This window comes from Hippichthys cyanospilos, chromosome 3 (genome assembly GCF_059441005.1).
Source record: "Hippichthys cyanospilos isolate Australia breed blue-spotted pipefish chromosome 3, RoL_Hcya_1.0, whole genome shotgun sequence".
Classification (NCBI taxonomy): Eukaryota; Metazoa; Chordata; class Actinopteri; order Syngnathiformes; family Syngnathidae; genus Hippichthys; species Hippichthys cyanospilos.
This window is the reverse complement of record NC_142371.1, coordinates 20,852,934-20,865,791: the sequence shown is the minus strand read 5'-3', so window position 1 is coordinate 20,865,791 and position 12,858 is coordinate 20,852,934. Positions and strand designations below refer to the sequence as shown.

The window sequence follows — 12,858 nt, the reverse complement described above, 5'->3', positions numbered from 1 at the left end:
TGGGGTGAACCTCCTCACATGTGACAGGACGCCATCTTGCCAGTTCAAAAAACCCTTCAGGTACATTTTTCAGTGGTCCTCTGCTTTTTCTTCAGTCGTTCTTAGTCCTGTCTAACTGTGAGAAAGCAGGCAGGACTAGGAAAAAAAAAAAAAGTCATAAAAATAATTGGTAGATAGGATGCCTGCGATGCGCCACTCTGGCCGTCCCATCGGCTATCCGGATCGCTCCAGTGGCGTCAGCTCCCATTAGGGAGAGTGTCAAGGCAAACTGGAACTGTCTCTATCACTGGCACTTGGTTTATCTGTCCTCTTTTTAGATTGTTTTGTCATTCGTTGACATTTAAACACTGTAACTGCTTTTGACTTTCAAAGTCGAAACAGCAACCCAGGAATTCACGTTGAATTCTGGATTGCAGCAAGCTGGTGTAGCTATTTTGAAAGGAGCCTGTTCGGCAAATCATCTCTATGAAAAACAGTGGATTTTTCCAGTTAAATATGTCCAAAATTAGTAATAATCAGGGCTACATTTGTTGTTATGTCTTGCAATAAAGTACAGTGATCCCCCGGGTTTACGAGATGAATCCGTTCCGCGGTTGGGATCGTAACACAAACAATCCAAACCTGTTGTAAATAGCTTATGCATGTAAAATCCTAGGTAAAAACATCAAACTTTTATATACATATTAAAAATTGGTATCAAAATAGAATACAAAGTGCCACGTACATATATATATGCGTACAATTAAATAACATCGTAAATAAATACAGAGGATTTATTTACCATTGGGCAACGTGATGACCTTATTATGGCCGTATTTCATCGCGGTGGTAGCCGAGACTAAGCTAGGCTAGCTTAAACTTTTTTGTATTTCTTGAATATTTTCAGCCTTGTTTCCATTTATATCGGCTTCTTACGTCTGTCTTTAACATCGCTAGTAATTTTGAGACCCATGGCTAACCAATTAAAGTTTGAATTAAGCACTTCAACGCGCAATAAATACCATATTGAAAGCACTCTCACACGAGATCAAGTCTTTAGGCAGCCATCTTTGTGACCCCGGCGCCGACCAATAGTAGACCAGTATCTTAGGGAGTCGTGACGCTGACCAATAGCAGACCAGCATTGTTGTGAAGTAAGCGGCGACAGACGTATGGATGTATAAATGCACACTGGCCACCATGTTGGATGTGTCGCGCACACAGACTGCCATATTGGATGTGTCGTAAGGCGAAAGAAATGGCGTAAAGAGGGCACAAAAAATGTCACGGGCCAGGTCGTAAGGTGAAAAAAACGTAAGGCGGGGGACGATAGAAGTATAAAACATTTTTTTATTGAATCAAATAGAATCAGTTTGAATCTAAAATAGATTCTGAATCAAAACGTAGACTCAAGAACCGGACTCGAATCAAATACTGAAGAAAAATTCCCACCCCTAATGAAATAGTTTAAAGGTAAATACACTCGCCATTGGCAAAACATTTTCTTCAGTTCTGGTATTTCGTAGATTATTGCTGTGTTGTTTACCCCTCTCAAGTCAACGACAGCCTGATTCTATATTTACCATGATTCGTAGACAAGGAAGTAGTTTTAGTACGGTATGAGAAACACTTACTAGCCAATAAACGAGAACGGAAATGTAGCAGAAGAAAAGCATTTGCATTGGAGATGACAAATCGAAGTTGGTACTCAACCATACATAAGGTGCTCTGAATTTAAAGTACACCGTCAATGGTTTTAGGATTTTACGTGTTTTATAATCCCAAAAATATGGTACAATATTTGGCAGGTGGCCAATATTAAGGCGTTAACAAAACAAGCCGTGAGGATTTTTGTTTCTTGGTGTTTTTTATGAAACATTGTGAAACTAAAAGTACATCTGTCATGGACAACTCAAGTACTGGATCTTTTCCATTGCAGATCCAGCCTGACGCGTTCGGCCTTGCAGGTGCTCCGCCAAGCATCGATACCATGTCGCTGTCATGTCACGAGGCCATCTGAGCATCTCACGCGGACGAGCCGGCTGGCAAGCGGGGACACGGCAAGGAACAAGGGGAGGCTGGGTGGAGCAAGATTGGGAGGGGGATGCGTGGTAGTTATTGCTGTAGCGGACACACACACGGCGGGTTGGTGTGTGTGAGAAGCCGTGACAGGGACACTGGTCGGGCTGTCATCGCAGGCGCTACCATGCGATGGTGCAGGGCTGACAGGTCAGGGTGGTTTCATGTCCGACAGAACCAGCCAGTCGGGGGATAGAGTGGGGGCACGCTGGGGTATTAGCTCCCCAAACATCACAACCGCTGAGCCATGCCGCATTTTCTGACACATTTTGGCCTGGTCAAGCCAACTGGTATTTGGGTGGAGTAACCCTTTATTGACACAGAAGATGGAGTCGAGGCGAAGGGCTATTTTACCCAGAGCACCCAAGGGCGGATTGTCTGCATGTGGCCGTCAAGTACACAGAGAGCCTTAAGGCAATTTGAACTACATGACCCTCCATTTTACCTGGCACTCGGCGCTGTCCTGCAGGACCTTTTAGATGGTCATCCTGAAGACCCTGAACACTTTCCGCTCGCATAAAACGAGGGCCGGTTACGAGACCTCTGACCCACTTTTCAGAATGCATTACGCACCTAACGAGGACACCCACGCTAAGCGTCTCATGCCGTTTTGCCCTTGAGCCACACGCCGGTGAGGCATTCTGGGGGTGCCACAACTGCCTTGAACAATGACATTGAGAGGAGCGATGCAACCCCCTCCCCTTCTCCTTGCCCCAAGTCTCAATGGATTTGGGGTATCCATTCGGCTGCTCGTGCACAAATAAATAATGCAGCGGCCAGTTAATGCGCTGGGCCCTGACGCAGTGGCTGACGTTGCCTGCAGCTACCTTTGGGCTGGAAAATAATTACCATGCAAAAGGAGGTGGTGTTGCTGTTTGGAGCTTGAGGGGGACGTATATCGTGTAATAGCGAAAATGGGAGGCCACGATGAAGCTGCACTCCATGCGTGGAAACCCCTCATTCTCCATCCCTATGACTGTCACTCTCGGACTCTTTCCTGTACCCACCGACTAGCCAGTCGGTGTAGTCCGAGGAGGCTATTAACAACACCAGGTATGTGCTCGCGGTGTGACATCATGTCAGACTTGTCAGAAGAGATAAACAACATTGCATCACGGCAAACTTGTTAAAATAGTTTGCGGAGAGGCTTAAGGATGCCGCTCGCTGAGTTTGACGGTTCAATATTTCTGCGCGAGCACCTCGGTTCCCTTTCGCCCTCGAGCGTGATCGGTGTTCCGATGAGGCCTTGGCATTGAAATTGGCCTGGTCGGCGCAAACATAGGAGGGGGTTGGTATGTTGACTAATCCAGTGCAGCCCGAGACGTGCTGATCATGAATAGTGGCTAATCAATGGAGTGCTGTTTACACGGGCCTAACGGTGTTTGCTAAGACACATTTAAACAGCCCGGCTGCGCTCATCCGTCAGTCCTCCGATGGGCACAGGTCTGTCATTTATCTCAGGGCCCAGCTCTCCTTAAAAAAAAAGAAGAAAAAAACGTCCTTGTGACAAGACTAAGGCCAAGGGGTATAGTTGCTCGAACATTTGGCGTTCTGGTTATATTTCTAGACGTACATTTGGCAGGAATATAGCCAGGATGGTGAAGGGTTTGATGTTTGCCTCACGGTTTTAGGGAGTTGGCTCTGGGCCCAAAGTGTTCGTGACCTTCACACAACCTCTCCAAGTGTGAGACAAACCGTGAAAACCAAGAAAGTCAATAATGTATGGACAGTCTGTCCTCATATCATGACCTCCCATCATCTCATGCCTACTTTCTGAGGACTACTCTGGAGCCAAGTGAGGTAGGCAAATGAGATTGCCGGGCACCATGGGATTGTGGCCCGTCGGTCACAGTAGAGAAGTTTCCCTTTAAATCTCTCTGGAGTGACTCCGTGGAGTATCTTCGCAGCCTCGGCCCACTCACCGAAAAAAAACCCTCCACCCCTTAGCGCCCTGGCTGTTGCTTCCATCTCTTCCCCTGTGACCTCCCTTGCACATCCCTCTCGAAATCCCCAAATGTTATACCCCGCCTTATCTTAGTCTAGTACTTTGCCATCCAAAAATTCAACACAAGGAGGTAGAGTTTTAGAAAAAGAGCTTAGTTTCACTTTTGCAAACCAAATAAGGTTTAAAATGGTAAGATGTCATGAGAGAGTAAGTCTTAAGCCTTGAGCCTGACACGCAGGGGTGAATACGACGGGCCTCACTTGAGCGACACTTTTTCTGCATTTTCTCAATCCGAAAATGTCACAAAAAGTGGTCTACTCACCTGTGATGCATACGTACATATGTTGCCATTTTTGCCATTCATTTAAGGTGCCAGGAACCGAATGGGCAGCAGCTATGCTCTGCGTCAATAAGAGATTGGTGACGGGTGTCATGAATGGAAGCTCTGAGTGGCGAAAAATTCGAAATGTGACTGATCAGCGCTGCTTACTGAATGCATGGGTTCAGGGTGCGGTAGGGGACATGGTGGGAGTGAGTACTAAGTGCTGATGTTTAAGAAAGAGCTTTGAAGGCACATGTATCACAGCTCTGCTCTCCATCCGGGAGCATTAGACTTGCTGATGGCTTGTTTAAGAAGTGATGAAATGTGTATTAGATGCGTTGTGACTCAAACAGCTGCGTTTGTTCGTCGCACGGCACGGCAGGCTTGTTAGTTTGTTTCGCACTAGGGCCCCCACAGCCCCCGCCTCGCGCCAAATGCCACAGCGCATACACTGCTCAAGTTCCATTTTGGAACCGCGTCGAGTATATTGTGTGTCGCCGCTCTAAGAGAATTAATTGAAAAGAGGGAGGAGACAAGATAGACTCAAGCCCCAGGCTGCTGAATATGAAGTACTAGGGCTTAAAGAAAAGTCGGGCGGGGGGGAGGGGGCAAAGATAAAGAAGGGCGACTCAACTTCACTTGGAGAAGCCCCCAGACATACTCTTGGGGCCAAATCACTGTACTTTTGCTTAATAAGTGAAATAACTCAAACTTACAAAACCAGGTTGTGCAATCCCTCACCCCCTCCTACCCAAGGCCAAACCCTTTTCCATCAAGCCTGAACTAGGTCTTTTTGAGGGCCTTCAACTTGGACATGCCGTGAATTCTTCACTGAGGCGGTGACTCAAGACTCTCATTAGTTGATGCGTGCTATAACCTTAATTGCGAAGGCGCGTTATGATACAAAACAAATACAAAAGTATTCCCAACTACGGACTTCTGTCAAACGGAAATCCCTGTCAGTTGTATGCATTAAATTACACTAACGATCGATTCTTTGCAAATGAACTTCCGGTAACTGGAACCCTCTAATCTACGAGACTTTGAAAAACAAGGAATTCATTCTAGCATTCTGGCAATTTACTTTCCCAGAGGAAATTCGGTTGTGGCTCGAAGCACAAGAATCAGCAGAGATCAGCGACGATCAACGGGAAAATTACTTGCAATTAGCAACACAACTGTATGATATGCAGGCAAACATTTTTATAAAGCAAGAAATGAAGCAAACATAACAATTCAAAATACCCCCCCCAAGACGGTCAAAACTCAACATTAAAGTACGGAGTATAACACTGAAGTTAAGTACAGTACTGTATTGTAATGGCATTATTTTATAAATAGTACATCTTTTGGGCCATGTTTTCTTGTTCATACACAGTACAGGTTTTTAATACTACAGTTTTTGTTTAATAAACATGTTTTGGACAATATATTTTGGCATTTATTTCTTGTGTTGTTACACATGTACTGCATTTTCTTAACACACTCGAACGTTCACGCAAGACATTGAAGGGATTTATGTATTTTTATATATGATAATGAATCTATTAATTTTCTCAGGAAATATATAGATTGGTTGCTTCTTCTTCACTCTTGACCTATAATAAGATCAGTTGGGCATTGTGATCTGCCCCCCGCCGGGGGGGCCTGCCTACTGTGACAATAAAAGGGATAGACAGCATAACACCGAGAAGTGAAGGAGAGCGTCCCCACAGCACATTGTTTCATTCCCAAACTCGAATACACATATCAGTCGGCTGACGTCCCCCGTTGGGGACCTCCAATGTATTGCTGAGGTGGCTAGATTTGAACCCTCCACCCAAAAGGGGGCGGCAGAGGACCGGAAACAATTTAACAGGCCGACCTGGCCATGGGTCCACGACAATGTCTCCTGCACCAAAGAGAATGAGTACGTGTTACAATCCCGACAAACGATTGACCGTGTAGCCTCAGTTGTCCAACACTTTTGTGAAAATTATTTTGAAGTTGCGTACCAAGATGGGCAGCACCAGAGTATCCATTCTCACTTACAAGAAGTTCAGAATAAACTCTGGTCCAATGTTACAAGGTTTTTTTTCATTGTCATCACAAAATTTCACAGGCTCAAACCATCTAAGAAACAAACAAAGTTGTGACTCACAAAAAAACACCCATTGTCTTAGATGAGAAAAGAAAAAAAGGCGGGATAAGGGGAGGAAGAAAATACAAGACTCAGACCATGTCCCCAATGAGGGCCGTAGTATAAGCCTGGAAAAGATCTCACATGTGCCACATGGATGCCAAAACAATTTTTGAGACAAACATAAAGGAGAGCAGGGAGCTGAGTGGCACCTACATAAATCAGTTGCTTTAGTGTAGTTTATCTGATTATTTTCTTCTTGTGATACAATTCTAAGTTGGGAGGAAATTCATGGACTTCTCGACACAAGTCACTTCGTCCACTAAGGATGAAGGCCATCCTTCATGTCCTAGGCTAACTCCATTTTGCATCCAGACTCCTACCTGACGTTGATTCCATCGTCAAATCCTGACCCACCTCTCAAGCTTGATTCCAAACACACCTTATCTTCAGCCTAACTCAAAACCCCACTGTCTCTTGAATGGAAGACAAGGTATACATTTCACTCTCGCGACAAACTGAGTGTTTCTGATGGGTCTAAGGTGTCTTTGTCCTCCCTCCGTTTTAAGACATGTGGCCCACAGGGTTCCCCGCGGCGCCCGCTGTTCCTCGGCGCGCGACATGTTGCGAAATAATCGTCTTTAGGAAGCAAAAGATTCATTTTGACCTTGTCAGCCACCCTCCCCTCCGTCACGAGCCGGGCAGGGAGACCAAGAGAGAGACAGCAGAAGAAAAAAAAAAAAGAGCAAAAGCAAATTACACCCTGGACCCGGAGGCCAAAAGGAGACAGAGGGCGAGGATAGTTAGTCATCGCCTTTGATGCTCCGCTTCTGATGCCGATGGAGAATCATAGAAGACGTGTGGAGAAAGCCCTCTCACGGCGGGACCGCTAAAAACCCCCGTTGGCCTCGCAGTCACTCTCACATGCTAATGGGCTGCCATTTGGCTCCTAAATCAACCCAGGGCAGGAGACTGAAGAGAGACAATTATGTAGTTCATCATAGGGAGTCGGAGGAATTATGGTAGCAGGGAAACATTAGAAAAAGATGATTTGTCTTTACTTTTCCTTACTGTAGACACAAGGGGGAAAAAAAACCACGGAGCCAAACTCATCCATGTGGCATAAAGAGATTCACAGCAGGGGGCACAATGAAAATTATTCGCCTGTACCTTTTTTTTTTTTTTACCCACCTCTGTCTTATTGTTTCTCTCCTTTGCTGATCTACTAACCTACTTCTGAAAACACACAGCCAGTCAGAGACAGCTCGTTTTACTACAACTCTTCTAACGAAGACAAACGGAGTGTGCCGAGTACTTGTGTTGGCGTATCGGTATATAAAATAGATCCAACTCTAATCGGCACTTTCAACATTTTTGGGGATGTTTTATCGTGGCAAAAAAAGTGGACACAATTTCGCAGGCGTGCACGGGATTCCACATTCATGTTTATGTTTATTTTCTGGTGTCCCAACCAGGAAAGTCACCTGGCAAAAACCAAGTTTGAACTGGGTATACATGATAGAACAACAACATGCCAATGCCAAAGTTTGATGATACGCCATTAAACACAAAACTTACTGTATAACAGGTGTTATGCTATTTTCACTTCACCTACCACATACCAGTCAAACAAACCTGTCGTTCACCATTTTTAGATGATTCGTAGTCTTGGTTGCACTGGTGGTGTAGTCAAGACCCTGTGAAATATGAGACATTATCAAGACTAATAGTACTAATGCAGAGACAAGACCAAGACTTTTGGAGGTCAATACTGAGACAAGATCATGATTGTATGCCATGTACTGTTTTTAAAACAAAAACAAACAAAAAATACACACAAAACATAACGAAAGTAGCCTATATCTTTCTGTTAAAAAAATCTGCTTCAATGTTTTTGAAAAAGTCAAATGAACCCCGGGGTCCTCTCTGTCCGAGACCAACAAGACTGAGTAAAAAGATTCCGAGAAGGCGGGTTCCGAAAAAAGTGGTCTCCAGACTGATCTCGAGAACTGCAACAGCAGTTCTATTGAAATTTCCAGTTACTTGCTTGACGTTCTCCGGAGTGACGCATTAGCCTTTTTTGATGGAAAATGCATGACTTGCATATCGCTTTGGTTATTGACTTTTGTTTGGCAGGTGTATGATTTTCAGGGGTAAAAAAAAAAACGCAGACAAAACGCAACCTGCTCGTCTATAAACACGCATGTCGGGTCAATTGACTTAATTGATTCTTATCCTGTTATTAATTTCCTCCAGCGTCCTGGATTTAGTCTGCCTCTCTCTCCCTGCCTTCTCTCCTGCCTCGACTCGGGCTTCATCAGCAGCCTGTCAATGGGCTTCCCCGGTGCGCTCCATCTCTTATCGTCGCAGGGACGCCTCAATCAAAACCCAATCAGTCACTCATACTCGCCATCAGCACCCAATTCTGCAAAGCGCCGCACTCCATGCGACACACATACAAAATGCAAACACACGAGCACAGAGACGCACAAGCAAAGTCCCCATTATTGCACTGTTATCAAAGCAACCTGCTTAATGGGGGAGGGAAAAAAGCTTTATCGTGTACAATACAGGCCATTCATCTGGCCTGACCGAAGAACAAAAAAATTAAAGCATTGAGAATCAGATGATCAAATACGATATTTTGATAACCACGTTCACATGCGTTTTTGAAACATAGTCCGCAGCTTTCTGTTAATAGCATTTGTGTGTGTATAAGCTAGCCATGGGCGGATAACTAATGGTTATAGCGATTTTGAAAGTTGTTTATTTAAATCCGTAATGAAAAGCGCTCTAAATCATACACGCAATTTTCAGCCTGCAGTGTCGAGGCTCCTCTCCGTAGGATTCATATTCTTTGGCTGCCTCAGCCAATCACGTCCACTTCCAGGTTGGTCAGCTTCAATACAACTGCATGTTAGCTACCACGCTAACTAGCGCAGCTAACGTGGCTAACATATTTATGCTACTTTTACAGAGCGTTTTATGGTACAAAAGCAAACCCTCGTCGACATGAAATGACAGAATACACATTGTGCTATTAATTAATACAAATAGTAATTAAATGACTGACTTGTAATAAACTACGATCACGCGACGGAAGTTAATTTCTACTCCATCATTTTTCAAAATATTGTGCATTTATATATTTTTTTTAATATTGTTGCGCATGATAAATGTTTGCTATTGTAACAAATGCCATATTACATATATTGTTCAAAAATAAAACAGTTCAAATCTTGAAAAATGGGTACCAAAAAAAAAAAAGATTTTAAAATCATCTATTTTAGAGCTGTATTTTCAATACTCCCTGACTGCGATATCTTTGCCCAAGGTTATCATACCTTGAGATTCTGATATCGTCCCCAGCCTGGTATAAGCAAATTAATATTACCACTGGTAAGGTGTCCAGATAATTTTTTAAGTAGTACGAAGACTTTTTTAAAATGATTTTTTTTCTTCCCCCTCTTGAGGTTTTCACTTATTTTATTTAATTATTCACGAAAATTGAGGGATCACTGTACATATACTGCACGCTGTATGTTTGTGTGTGTGTGTGTGTGTATATATATATATATATATATATATATATATATATATATATACACACACAACATGAACTGCATATATAAAAAATGCATTGCAAGCTAAAAGGCTCAATATTAGCCTATGGCTGCATGAAGCATACAAACCCGCGGACAGGCACACACCCTGCCCCTCCCTCTCGTCCTCCCCCTCCCTCTTGACATATAGCAGACGTAGCGTCCCTCCCCCAAGCCGGCGGCCCCACCCATGTCCGCCGTCCAGCCTCTGGCCGGCACCAGTCGCCCCAGTTTTGTCATCATTAAACCTCTGGTACACGCCCGCCTTTGCCCGCACGGAGCCTGGCAAGGAAGGGGTTAATAGCATTTAGCGCGCATGTGTATGCGTGCGCGGGTCTGTTTGTTCGCTTGTGTGCGTGTGTGTCCACAAGGGCCGTGGTCCTGTTCGCTCTGTGCGCTTGTGTGTGTGTGTGTGTGTGTGTGTGTGTGTGTGTATGTAAAGGAGAAATTTGCCTGTCCTTGCCTAAGTGAATGGCTAGGATTAAGCTGACAGCCCACCTTAGTGATGGCGAAATAATTGGTTGTTCAGCTCTGTCCTTGTCAGAGCGCTGACAGTTCTGCAGATGTCCTGCGCGGTTCTCCAAAGGTTAGGCTCAGCTGGGGCCGCCATTCATTAATCATTCCGCTCTGACAGTGCACCGAGCAGCCTGCAGCTGCCACCCCGTCCCCCTCAATTTCTGTCACCGCAACCACCGATGCTAACCCCTACCCGCACCCTCCCACACACCAACGCCAGCCTCCCAGGTCTCCCCTCCACAAACAAGCTCGCACAGAAATTTGCATGAGGGATGTATACAAGCGTAACCCGCCGCGGCTCCCCACCACCCATGGACATGAACTGGACAAGCCGAATGGAAGGTAAGCATGGAAACAAAACACACTAAGAGGAAAGTCTACGGCAGTTAATGATGCGACTCCCTTTTACTGGATATATGGCGACGAGCTTGTTAATGCAGAGCTGTTATGTAAATACATGTCCACCTACGTTCCTCCGCTAACCAGTATTAACCCTTACGGACTGTTAGGATTGTGATTTATCACAAGTAAATATGACAGAACCGCGGCAGAAATCCGTTGTATCATTTCACCTGCCGTTTTCAATTGGTAAAACAAGAAAATGAAGTGAAAAAGTGACTATTATGCTCACTTGCTGGCTTGCTGGTGCCTATCCCAGCAGTTTTTGCGCAGTAGATGGGGGACACCCTGGACTGGTTTCCAGCCAATCGCAGGACACACAGTGACCAACAACCACTTAGTCATCCAATCACACCTAAGGACAATTTGGAGTGTTCAATAAACATGACATGCATGTTTTTGGAATGTGGGAGGAAGCCAGAGCGATAACCCACGTGGGCTCGGGGAGAAGATGCAAACGACAAAATCACACAAAACCCCATATGCACCATCTGGAGGGCTTTTATAAACAGCATCTATTTGATAAAAGTGAGAAAAAAAATTGTATAACCTACTACACACTTGGCTCCAACCTTCCTGTGTGGAGTTTGCATGTTCTCCCCGAGCCTGCGTGGGTTCTCGCCACACTAAAGAAATGCAATATAAATCAACTTTCAAAAACTGTTATTTTTTTTCCCCCAGTGTTTATCCACGTTACAGCTTGGACTAAAACAGAAAAAATACCATATTTTCCGCACTATAAGGCACACGGGATTATAAAGCGCACCCCCAAGTAATGACATATTTTCAAACTTTTTCAATCACAATATAGTAATACTCAAAGTCCTAACAATAATATATATAATAATAACTCTCAATAGCATAATAACACAATGTCAATATGACCAACCTTGTTCATTCGTAAACACACGAAAGAAACGGGTAAAGCTTACTTTATCAGTTTATTCCCCATCTACCGATCCTAATCTCAATATTGGTCCGTATATAAGGCGCACCTGATTATAAGGCGCACCATCAGCTTTTTAAAAAAAATTGAGGCTTTTAGGTGTGCCTAATGCGGAAAGTTTAGTAATCAAGTGCATTAAAGTGCCTGAAACTTAAAAAAAAAATATACAAATTGGTAAAATTCTTGCCAATAAAACACAAAATGAATGGTGAATGCAGATTGGGTATGCTAGTCTGTGTTCTAGTAAACACACAAAAATATGAACCAATGTGTGATCTTTCACCATGGCCGCCTCTGACTTCCTTTACCACTGCACACCTTCTAACGACCCGCTCAACCTTTTCCATCCCTCTTTGAGGAACTTCCGCCTCTGCAAATCTTGCCCTCTCTCAGGAGGCTTGTTTCCTTCACAGATGGAGGAAGAGAATCGGAAGAGCAGGAGGAGGAGCGAATGTGAGGTACGCAGAGGCGGAGGTGGCCTAGAGGCACCTACTGGGCACTTGAGTGGTGTGAAGAGCCCAGATAAATCCTCCATTATGGTCACACCCGCTCACCAGCGTTAGCTGAAGACAACTGCCCAGCAGGACTGGTAAAAAAAAAAGCAAAAAAATGTGGACTGGACTGTAGGCAGCTTTAAAAGAGAAAATATATTGCAAAAAGTGTAAACACCCCTAACATCTTTTCATGGGACAGCACTGCACTGCATACTGCAGTAAAGAAAGTATCCTCTAGTAAGGAATTTCCTTTCCTTTCCTTACAACAGAATTTCATTCGAATTCTGAGAATGTCCTATAGGTGGCAGTAAATGGACTCTACAACGTACAAACAACACAACTCCATAAATCCTAGTTGATTTAAACGCTCTCGTTTCTTCCAAGCGTTTTTTTCAACATACTCCTCATCTCTCCTCAACGCAGGAGTAGTTTACGGCAGTGGTCCCCAGCCTCCGGT

The 12,858-nt window shown here is 44.3% G+C and overlaps 1 protein-coding gene across 8 annotated transcripts in view; it reads right to left on the bottom strand.

Annotated features, from left to right (window-relative positions):
- The window catches only part of LOC148426224 (uncharacterized), a 304,347-nt gene that overhangs the window by 201,043 nt on the left and 90,446 nt on the right, over positions 1–12,858 (bottom strand). For all 8 annotated transcript variants that reach the window (XR_015864959.1, XR_015864963.1, XR_015864966.1 and 5 more), the window contains one exon: positions 8,067–8,141. The gene's annotated coding sequence lies outside the window, so the exon portion shown is untranslated. The remainder of the gene's footprint in view (positions 1–8,066; positions 8,142–12,858) is intronic.